This window comes from Ceratotherium simum, chromosome 16 (genome assembly GCF_057802395.1).
Source record: "Ceratotherium simum simum isolate JZ-2026a chromosome 16, ASM5780239v1, whole genome shotgun sequence".
Classification (NCBI taxonomy): domain Eukaryota; kingdom Metazoa; phylum Chordata; class Mammalia; order Perissodactyla; family Rhinocerotidae; genus Ceratotherium; species Ceratotherium simum.
The window spans coordinates 50011282-50022992 of NC_141915.1; the positions used below are offsets into that span (position 1 = coordinate 50011282).

At 49.0% G+C, this 11711-nt stretch overlaps 1 long non-coding RNA gene across 1 annotated transcript; it reads right to left on the reverse strand.

Annotated features, from left to right (window-relative positions):
* On the reverse strand, positions 1–9386 carry LOC106802208 (uncharacterized). Its single transcript, XR_015554596.1, has 3 exons — positions 9254–9386; positions 8925–9061; positions 1–841 (listed from the first exon to the last, which is right to left on the reverse strand). It is a non-coding gene; the product is annotated as an uncharacterized LOC106802208 (long non-coding RNA).
* Between the last annotated feature and the right edge of the window lie 2325 nt (positions 9387–11711).

Genomic DNA, 11711 nt, shown 5'->3' on the forward strand with positions numbered 1-11711 from the left:
AATTATCATGTCTTATGGAGTTTATATGTGCAGAATTAAAAATGTATGACAACACCACAAAATGAGGAAGAGGATGAACTTTCAGGAAGCTAAAGTTTTCTAAGTTTCTAGCAGTAGTGGGAAACTAATAAAAGTATTCATTTTATTAGACAGAAATAAGACAAGATTACATGTTGTCTAATCTCTAGGATAACATCTAAAAGAAAATAATGTGTAACAACAGAATATTAACGTACAAGTTTAGGGTGGAGAGTAGAGTAAGAGAGAATATTGTATTAATCCAAAAGAATGCAAGAAAGAAGGAACATAAAACAGATGAGTCCAGGAAGTTAGTGTCAAAATTGACTTGTTGGACACCCAGTTGGCGTCAGAGAATGGAGACTTGCTTGGTGTCAGGAGGAAAGAAAAAAACCTCACTCGTGAATATAAATGCAAAATCCTAAATAAAATATTAGCAAATAAAATCAAGCATCCAACTAGGGTTTATGCTAGGAATGCCAGCATGATTCAGTATTCTAAAATCAATCAAAGTAAGTCATCACATTAGTAGAAAAAAAGTAAAATCATAAAACTATCCTGATAGATATATGAAAATGATGACCTCAGGGAAAGTAGTTTCAAGAAGTGACAATGGATTCCTCTTTTCTTCCTCTCTCTGAGTTCTGTCCTTCTAGTTTGAATTAATTTGTGGAAGACCGTAGTCTGTTCCAGGCCTGGCCTGAGCCATAGGCTGTACCATGTGTTATGTTGCAAGGGCTCCTGATTCTCAAATCACAGGATCCTCCCGCTTTGCATTTTGATCCCCATCTCTGGTCAGCATGTCTTTTACTGATGCTTGAATCTGCAAGACAAAACAGAAGGAGGCTGGCAAGCAAGTACTATTGAACAATTAATTATTGTACCAGGTACTCTGGTAGGTACCAGAGGGCCAAATATGAACCAAGGTCCTGGAAGATTAAGTAACTCATCAGAGGTCCCGCTGCTGAGAAATGGCAGGGCTGAGATGTGAACCCAATCAGTCTGGCTCCAGAATTCATACTCTTCATCATTCTGTGTCACCAATTCACATCTACATAAATAACCATAATACTAAGCAATTAGTGTCAAATACACATAAGTTACATGCTGTGAAAGCACAAAGGAAAGAGATTAATTCTGCCTGGGGATGGGTTGGTTCTGGAAGGCTTTTAGAGAAAGAGGTAGCATTTAAACTGGGACTGAAAAGATGAAGATTTTAACCGGCAGAAAATGAGAGTATATTAGTCAGGACAGACTTGGTTATGCCACCATAACAAAAGTTTAACACAACAAAGATTTATTTCTCTTATGCAAATGCTAATTCAAGTGGGGCAATGTCCAGGGCACTCCCTCAGTGTCATGACTCAGCCACCCAGGCTGCTACCACCCCGATCCCTCATTCCATCACATGCTTTCACCGTCACTATGCAGGGGAAGGGACAAAAATGTGGAGAATTCGCACCTGTCTTCCAGTGCCTTCAGCCTGGAAGCCACACCCATCACTTATGCTCCTGGCCTGTTGGTTCTAGGAGAGCACATGGAATATTTGGTGAGAATTTATTGCCTCTGCCACAGAGAAAAGGGACATTCCAGACTGAGGAGCTAACGTGCAAAGGCATAAATGGATAAAAATGCATTATATGCCTGGAGAAGAGCAAATAGATTTAGAACCCAACAGGTCTTGAATGTCATTTCACAGATGTCTTAGTCAGTTCGGGTGGCCATAACAAAATACCACAAATTGAGTGGCTTAGCCTGAGAAATTTATTTTCTCACAGTTCTGGAGACTGGAAAGTTCAAGATTAAGGTGCCAGCAGGGCTGGTTTCTTCTGAGGCCTCTCTCCTTGGCTTGCAGATGGTCGTCCCTCTGTGCACATGCCCCTGGTATCTCTCTCTGTGTCTTAATCTCCTGTTCTTATAAGGACACAAGTAAAAGTGGATTAGAGCCCACCCTAACAGCCTCATTTTACCTTAATCACCTCTTTAAAGGCTCTATCTGTTATGGTGAAAGTTTGCATCCCCCCAAAATTCATATGTTGAAGCCCCAATCCCCATTGTGACTACATTTGGAGATGGGGCCTCTAAGGAAGTAAGTAAGGTTAAATGAGGTCCTAAGGATGGGGCCTTGATCTGATAGGATTGGGGCTTATAAGAAGAGACACAGAGAGCCCTCTCTGTCTGTGTATACACAAAGGGGTCATGTGAGGACACAGCGAGATGGCAGCTGCCTACAAGCCAAGGAGAGAGGCCTCAGAATGAAACCTACCTTGCTGGCACCTGATCTTGGACTTCCAAGCTTCCAGAACTGTGAGAAAATAAGTTTCTGTTGTTTAAGGCACCCAATCTGTGGTATTTCACTATGGTAGCTCGAACAGACTAAGACAATCTCCAAATACAGTCACATTCAGAGGTACTAGGAGTTAGGGCTTCAACTCATCAATTTGGGGGGGACACAATTCAGCCCATAACAATAGGCAGCTGTCAGAGACAAGCATGATAGTTTGCCTTGTTATATGAGATTATAGATGGTAGTGAAAGGGAAGGCATGCAGAGTAGGAGCCCAGAGAGCTGGTGACAGTGACCGTGCAGGCAGAAGCAGTGAGAACAGGAGAGAATGGAGACTAGGAGCACCGCAGATGTGGACTCTTGTGCTCGATGACTGGATACGATTCGGTGAGGGAAAGAGATCATAATTCCAAGGTTTCCGGCCTCCCTGCTGAGCAAAGAGTGGTATCAGTATCCAAAATAGGAAACACAAAAGCAGTAGCCTGTTTGGGAAGAGAAAGACTTCTGTTTGTGCCCTGTTGCTAGAACATACACTCAGAAATGTCTGGGAAACAACTGGAAATACAACCTCAAGCTCTGGTGAGTGAGCAAGGGTAGCCCAGGATGAGGGCACAGCTGAGGGACAGGGGCAAGAAACACCAGGGTACGTGCAGACAACTACAGTAAGAACAAAGGTCTCTCCTGGCCTGTGACCTCAGCCCTTCCCGCCCTCCTCATAGCCACTGCCTCCTGCCTGCTCCATATCCACCCGGAGGGCCCTAAATGCAACCAACACCCTGACTCCTGCCAATCAAACCCAGAACCATCCAAACAGATTGCTGCCTCTTCATTTAACTGTTTCCATCTTATAGGAGCTATTTTCCTGCAATTTATCATAATTCTATGCAACACTGTATGAGCCCTCGTTCACAAAGCCCTTTTACATGCATGAACGTACCTGTGGTCTGCATGGGACCACTGGTTTTCCCAGCATCAGGGAAGCTTTCTATGTCAGCTGTGTGACCCTGAGCCAGTCATATACCCTCTCTGAACCTCAGTATTTCCATCCACCGGGGAAAAAAATGTAATACTTTCCCCATCTATTTAAAAGGGTAGTTGTGAGAATCAAATGAAAACATTGAATGTGAAACAGTTTATAATCTCTAGGGCAATATAGGAACGGTGACAGCTGGGATGGAGGTGGGAGTGATGGAAGTTATTGTCACAATATGCCCTTTAGGGACCAGTCAATAAAGCTACATAACAAAAACTCAGCTAGACAACCTCATCCAAAGAGAGAGATTTAGTGGAATGCTTCTTATGGATCCAATTCTATGATTGCTACAAATAAACAACATAATCTTTGTCCTCTGGGAGCCGGAGAGGCCAAGTATGTAGACAGACAGAGATTAACACACAGCCCAGGATAAAGCATGCCCCATGTGGGTCGTACAGATCTGAACTGCACAGGAGCTCAAAGGGAGCAGAGATCATCGGGATGGTCAAGAAACGCTTCCTGGAGGAAGTGGACTTTGAAGGGAGCCCATGATGTAGGCAGGTAGAGAGGAAGGAGGTGTACACTGACCTGGCTGCATTGGAGGTGAAGGGTCATGCAGGGGAGCCCTGATTTGGAAAATTCCACCTGCCACCTCCCACTCAGCCAGCCTGCTCCTGAAGCTGGAAGGCTCCCACTCTCCCAAGGAGAGAAGGGGTGAGGGACGATGTCCTAAGTTAGCGCTGAGGGCGGGGATTCCTCTTTCAACCTCTGCTGCTAACCCAGCCTTTGCAGCTGAGCCACGGTCTCGGGAACAGCCAGGCTCAGGTGCGCGGTCGAGGCCGCTCCGGGCCCAGCGCCAGCCGCTCAGCCCACGGGGAGACCGGCCGGGGCTCCTCGTGCACACTGACTGCGAGCTTCACCCGCACCGACACTCTCTTGGCTCACAGAATTGTTCTGGAACAGAAACTCTCCACTCAGAGCTGCATGCCTTTGTCTTCCACATCGTCAGGGCCCGGCAGCGTCTCGGGCCCCTGGGGCAGCCGAGAGGCCGCAGCAGCGAGGGGGCAGAGATGACCCCAGCAGGGTGTGGGGGGCCGGGAGGCGGCCCCCTTCTCCTGGACCTGGCCAGGGGACCAGGGAGCCACGGGCTGCGGGAGTCACTCCTTCCAGCAGCAGCCAGCTGTCCCTTCTTCCCCAACACACACACACACACACACACACACACACACCCTGTTATGCTAGTTTCTGATGACAGGGTTTAAAACTTCCTCCTCTTTTCACTCGTAACTTTTCGGGTTATAAATAACGTTCACTGAAATGCAGTGCTTCACTGGGTGAAACGACCATCTTCTCAGTGGGGAGTCAAGGGAGCTAAACAGTGGAGGGAGGGGTCTGAGCTGCTCTGCCAGTTAGAAATTCAAACTTCTCTGATAAAAACATCAGTACGTTCATTCCTTTCCCTTTGTGTTAAAACATATCAACCTATGAAGAATTTGAAACTAAACTAACCTTCAAAGGAGATCAAGAAGAACTATTTTTAAAAATACAACAGAGGCAGATTTCTTTCCAGCAGGGGGGATTCCACTTTGTACAAAGGAAGGTGTTGCCAGGAAGAGGGGACATGTGCGCTGTGTATGTTTATAGGGGGTGGTTATGTCTGAATGTTCGTGTCCCTGAAATTCATATGTTCAAACCTAACCTCCAATGTGATGGTATCTGGGGGTGGGGCCTTTGGGAGATGCTTAGGTCATGAGGGCAGAGGCCTGTGAATGGGATTAGTGCCCTTATAAAGGAGACCCCAGAGAGCTCCCTCGCCCCCTCTACCATGTGAGGACTCAACAAGAAGTCTGTGACTGGGAGGAGAGCCCTCACCAGAACGTGACCACCCTGGCCCTCTGATCTCGGACTTCCAGTCTCCAGCACTGTGAGAAATAAACACCTGTTGTTTATAAGCCACCCAGCCACCAGCCTGTGGTATTTTGTTATAGCAGCCTGAACAGACTAAGACAGGAGTCTTCCTATCACGGTACAGAACAATTTTCCTCAGACTTATTCCCATGTAAATTCACTGAAGTGGTTCGCTAAAAAAACATAATAAATCTAAAGTGCAAAAAATATGACTGACTCGTAGGGTCTCGAAGAGGTGATCTTGGCCATCTCCTTGTCTTACACGGAAACCCCGTCCACCTACAACAGAAAATCTACCATGATGTTAAAGCTCTCCAGAAAGGGGGCTGCTGTGGCCTTTCTCTGGGCCCCTCTCATCTTTGTGTTCTGTGTGCATCCCTCCTGAGGTATCTCCTTTCATCAGACCCAGTGAAGACCCCCTGGCCCTTCCCCACTGTCACCCCCAACACACACACACACACACACACACACACACATACTGTTGACCAGACCACAGCCACAGCTTCCTGGCTCTCTCAGAATCCCAACTTCTTCATGACTATTTCCTGAGGCCACAAACAAAAGCTGCAAGAAAGAGGTCATCGTTGGCCCCCACAGCAGGCCTCGCGTTTCCCCTCTCAGATTCCAGCTGACTGAGGTGTGACATCAAGCATTTCAAAGAATCCAGACAGTTACTAAAAGTATCAGAAAGCGATGGCTCCATATCCGGTCCACCCAGGCTCACGGTTTCTTCTCACAATCAGTGACTGTCACTCTCCATAAGATCTCAGGGAGCTGAGTGCTCCTACAAACCAGAGAGGGCTCCCTGGGGACAATACCAATCGCATGCTTTGCTATGCAAAGATGTGACAGCATCTAAAACCACTGCACTCTCTTTCCCAGGAGGAGCTCATGTCCCAACTACCAGTGACAGTCCAAATGCCCAAGTCCCATATGCCCTGCTGGCTGTGTCCAGCCTCAAAAAAGTCCTCGTTTTTGTTCCATTCTCAATAACCATTGAGCACCCTTCTCAAATCTTCCAGAACATCCCTCCAGAAACAGAATTGCCCATTGGCCATCACCACCTGGCTTCAGTCAACAACTGACACACAAGAGATCCACTGGTAAATGCACGTCCCTCCTCCTGTGTCTAGGCCCTCTTCCAGCACCCCATGTGCCTCAAGAACACCCTCACATCCTTCAAGACCCAGCTAAACCACCACCGAAACTACCAGCATTTTTTCATCATATTCCACCCAGGATAAAGTGAATGCCCCCACTTAGGCACTTCCTCTACCCTCAGGTGTCTGTCATGGCACCTGTGACGTGCCAGTGGGTTGGGGTATGCAGCTGTCTCCCACTACTAGACTAGAAGCCACTTGAGTACAGGGGCCATGTCTTGAATATATTTGTTATCCCAGTGTTTAACAATGTCTGACACACAGTAGGTGCTCAATAAATGTTTGTTACATGGAAGAATGTATAAAAATGATAGAAGAAATTCTAAATGTGCCCAAGCCTCCTGAAGATCCCTATTCCTTGTAGTCCTCACTCAGGCCCAACTGTTTCCTTAAATGGAAGAGGAAAGCATTTTAATTTTATTTTTATTTTTTTTTATTTATTTTTCCCCCTCAAAGCCCCAGTAGATAGTTGTATGTCATAGCTGCACATCCTTCTAGTTGCTGTGTGTGGGATGCGGCCTCAGCATGGCTGGAGAAGCAGTGCTTTGGTGTGCGCCCGGGATCCGAACCTGGGCCGCCAGCAGCGGAGCGTGCGCACCTAACCACTAAGCCACGGGGCCAGCCCGAAGAGGAAAGCATTTTAGAGGGCTGGAGGAACTTCTATCCCACCTCACCCCTAGACGGTCAAGGCCGCCAGGACATAGGAGATAACAAGCCAGAAGTGGAACAGAGCCAGAGGCCACAGCAGGCTGTCTAGCCATTCTCTTTGGTCCACTGTGTGTCATCAGCTAACTTCTCCGAGGCAAAGCTTCTGGACTGTGGACCCTCCACCTCTGTCCACCACATCTTAAACAAGCCCAGGACCCCTCCTGGTGGGGTGCCAGTCACCAGGCCTTGCAACAGAAATCAGAGATGGTGGCAGTGTGGCTGGCGGGCCTGTCTACCCAGGGTTGCACTGGGCCTGAGATAGAGGCATAGGAGTCACAGGAAAAGAAGGGCCCTTCTGACCAGCACCTCTCCCAGGCCCTGTGACAAGCCTGTCATTTCCTAGGCAGCTGGAGTTGTAAAGGACACAGGAGGACCCTGAGTGAACTCTCTTAGCTCAGGGAAAAGAAGACACCCATCCATTCCTCCTGCTCACATCAGAGTGGTCTTTTGAACTTGAATCTGACCACATCACTCACCTGCTCCAAATTTCTCAGTGGCTTCTTTGGGGAAAAATCAGATGACCTTTGTAAGGCATAGGGGATCTTTATGACCCATCCTTGCCTGCCCATCCAGGCTCACACTCCTCCTGTGTAGGAAGCTCAGCAACAGCGAGCGGCTTGCCTCCAACACACCAGACTCGCACACACCTCTGCTCTGGCACGTGCCGCTCCCACGGCCGGGTCTTCCTTCTGCCTTTTCCCAGCCCAGCGGAAGCCCCGGCACACTTCAGTCTCAGCTTCAAAGCTCTCTCCTCCGGGGTGCCTCCCCCTACTCCCCACGTAGAATGGTAGAATTGGAAGCTCCTTCCCACTGCACACTGTACTTTATGTTTCTACCACAATAGAGACCAGCTTCACTGTATCACACCGACAGTTCCTCTAGGGTTGGCCCTTACTAGCCTCAGTTTCCTTTCCTGTAAAATGGGGGTAATAACTGAACTTACCTCATAGTACTGGTGGCAAGATTGATCCTGGGAAGCAGTAGTATGGGGTTGGGGAGAGCCAGGGAAAGAAAGGAGGGCAAAAGAGGGTGCACTCATGAGCAGGTTACCCCTGTGGGCCACTGGAGTTCTATCCTCTTGGGGGCCTCTGAGAGAAACAGAGTGGAACACCCTCAGAACAGTCCCACTGAGAGAGGAGGAAGCTCTGTATTGAGCGACTCCCTATTGCTGTCAGCTTCAGGCTGATGGGCGGGGAGGGGCGGCATCCACTTCCTGGCACTCTGGCCACACACGTGCCAGTCACGTTCCTATGGGCAGAGAAAAGCCCCTGAGCAGAGAGGCTTGGGTGCTTGCAGTGGAAGTATCTGGACCTGGGCAGGATGCTGACAGCATCTGATACCATCTCCCTCCAGCTCTGCCAGTAGCCGGCTGAGTGAGCTTGGCTCCTCCAGAAAGTCAGTGTATCTGATGAGGGGTGCCCTAAGGTCCCTTGTGATGGGTCCGGTCCTCAGTCAGCCCACATCCCCCACAGCTGGGCAGCCCTTGGGTGGGTCACTGAGCCTCAGGGGCCTTTGAGGGAAGGGCCATGCCTTCTTTGTTCATCACTGTACCCCAGTACCTAGGGCAGTGCTCTGCGCACACTAGCCTCTTAGTACCCATTGGTTGACTGACCTGCTGGCAATCAACCAGCAGGCATCATTTGCCACCTGCTGGCAAATGATGCAGAATGAAGTCATGGACAGAGAAACCCGACATTTAGACTCAAACTCAACCATGGCCCCAGGCGATGGAAGATGAGAAGCCTTTTGAGCTGCATGTATGCTGTGGCCTATGTGTGTGAGATAAGTTTCAACTTTCAAATATCGCACTTCAGATCCAGAAGGCAACATATGGGAGCTATGAAGTTAATATCTGGCCCTCCAGTTACCTTTCATGGCTCAGAGCTGGAGTGGGCCCAGCTGAACTGCAGTCCCCGCACCTCTGCTCCTGGTAACAGGCTCTTCACCCTCCAACATTCTGCCCAAGCAATGCCGATTCTTCAGGACCAAGAGGCAGCCTGGAAACCTGAACAGATATTGTTATCACAACCCATACCAGTCGTTTAATAGCATAAATAGCACTAACGGACCACAGGGGATGCCCTCCACTCCTCCACTGCTGCCCACATGCTCCGAGCCTCCCAACATCTCCTCGGACACTTCCCAGAGTTGGGTCCCTGCGCACCTCCCAGGGTCCCGGGGAGGGGACCACGCTCACCTTCTGGAGAAATGCCATCCTCGGCCTGTACTGCTGGCCCTGGTGTCGGATTGTCATCCTGGACCCTGGATGAATTCAGAACCAGAACACAGACGGGAGAGGAAAGGAAAAGCCCCCAAGTGCAAGAGCCAGCGAGCCCGCACACGCCCTGGCGTCCGGGGGGAGCCGGCTGCGCGGGGCGGGGCGGCTGCTGCTGGCGGCGCCCCCTTTACTCCCCCCCGGCACACGCCCCCGGAGAGCAGCTGGAATCCGCGCCAGCCAATCAGCGAGCCGCGCCGCGGGCTTATTAGCATGCGCTGCGCTTGCACCCACCTGCCGCCAGGCGGCGGCGTCCGGCTCCGCCCGGACTGGGAGCCTCAGGTGAGACCCGCGTGTCCCGGACTCGTGAGTGAAGGATCTGTCGCAGAGGGCTAGCCTTGGCCCGCACCGCTAAGCCTGGGGAAGTGACAACAGTATACCACGGGCTTTGGATCGCTGGCTAGCCTGCCACCAAGTCACTGGATGGACCTTAGCAAGTTGCTTCAACTTGCTGAACGTCCGTTTCCTCATCTAAGCAGAGAAAAGCAAATGAGTGGATGGGAAATGACTCCTGTCTGTCGGGTGCTGTGACGCGGCAACGAATAACGAGGCGACTGGCAGTGGAGTGTGGTTGGGGGTGAAGAATGCTGCTCACCTGCAAGGTGGGCTGGCTCTGAACCCCGCATTTGCCACTAGCTGTAGGATCTCAAGCGAGTTACGGAACATTTCTGGGCTTCGTTTTCCCCATCTGATCAATGAGGATACTATACCTCCTTGTGGTTTTTTTGGGGTTTGGTTTTGGTTTTGGTTTTAAGACTACTGAGCTAATGCATGTAAAAGCATTTAGAACCATGACTGAGGCGAGGTGAATGTCGGGTAAATCGTAGTTTCTCTTATGTCTCTCGGGACTCTTAAAAGTCGACCCATGCCTAGTGAGTCGTTGTATACACAGTCAGAATAATATGAGAACTATTGGAGTAGTAAATGGAGATAAGAGTGTAGGCTCTGCAATCAGATTGCTTGGGGTCAGATCTCAACTCTGCTGCTTACTAAGTAGCTGTGTGACTTTGGGCAAGTTACTTAACCCCTCTGTGCTTCAGTTTCTGTAAAATGGAGATGGCGCATTGACTGCCTACCTCATACGGTTGCTAAGAGGAGATAGAGTAAACAAATCAATAGATATCAATTGTTGTTACTGTTATTAATATTAGTATCACTAAAGATGGTGTCATAGAAAGAGCACAAAACCTGGAATGAAAAGAGTCTCAGCTTGACAGTTACTTCCTTCCCCCTGTTCTCAATTTCTTCATGTACAAAAGGAGGGGCTAGAACTAACCAGTCTCTGACAGGTTGAGACCTCCCAGGTTGAACACTCAGGATTCTCAGGTTCGGGGATGTGCCTGTTTCTCATTTCTAGACCTGGGCAGCCAGAGTGTGGAAGATAAAGCTGACGTCAGAAAGGGGAGTGTAGGGGGCATTTGCCATAAGAGGTGCACTCAGGCAACAACTCTTTTGATCATCTGGTTCCCATCCTGGTTGAAGAGCCGGGTTCCTGCCGAGCTACCCAGACATCTTAACTCTGACTTCAAGAGCGGGAGCAACAGTTTCAGAACCCGAACTCTGAAGTCTGGTTGACTCATAGGGAAATGACTTGGAGGAAAGCCATGAGATGTAGCTTCCAGCCCCAGCTAGGCCACTGCAATGGTGTATGACAGACAGCAGGGAAACCACTCATTTCTTCCAGGTTTTCAAATTTATTGGAATAGGCTAAGCAAAGTAATTTCAGAATCGTTTTTTTCTTTTTTTTTAATATAGGATGGCTTTATTTTATTTATTTATTTTTCCCCCCAAAGCCCCAGTAGATAGTTGTATGTCATAGTTGCACATCCTTCTAGTTGCTGTATGTGGGATGCGGCCTCAGCATGGCCGGAGGAGCGGTGCGTCAGTGCACACCTGGGATCCAAACCCGGGCCGCCAGCAGCGGAGTGCGCACACTTAACCGCTAAGCCACGGGGCCAGCCCCAGAATCGTTTTAAATGTGTGTGTGTATCCGTGGTTGTTTCCCCATTCTCTTATTTCATTGATTTGGGTTTTCTCCCTTTTTTCTTGATTATATTACATTGTGATTTATTTATTATAATGAGATAGTGTGTGTGTGTTTTTACTTGAGAACCAGGTTTTATTCAATAGTTAGAACTTTATTTTTTGTTTTAAAGATTTTATTTATTTATTTATTTTCCCCCCAAAGCACCAGTAGATAGTTGTATGTCACAGTTGCACATCCTTCTAGTTGCTGTATGTGGGACGCGGCCTCAGCATGGCCGGAGAAGCGGTGCGTCGGTGCGCACCCAGGATCCGAACCCGGGCCGCCAGCAGTGGAGCGTGTGCACTTAACCGTTAAGCCACGGGGCCGGCCCAATAGTTAGAACTTTAAGATCAC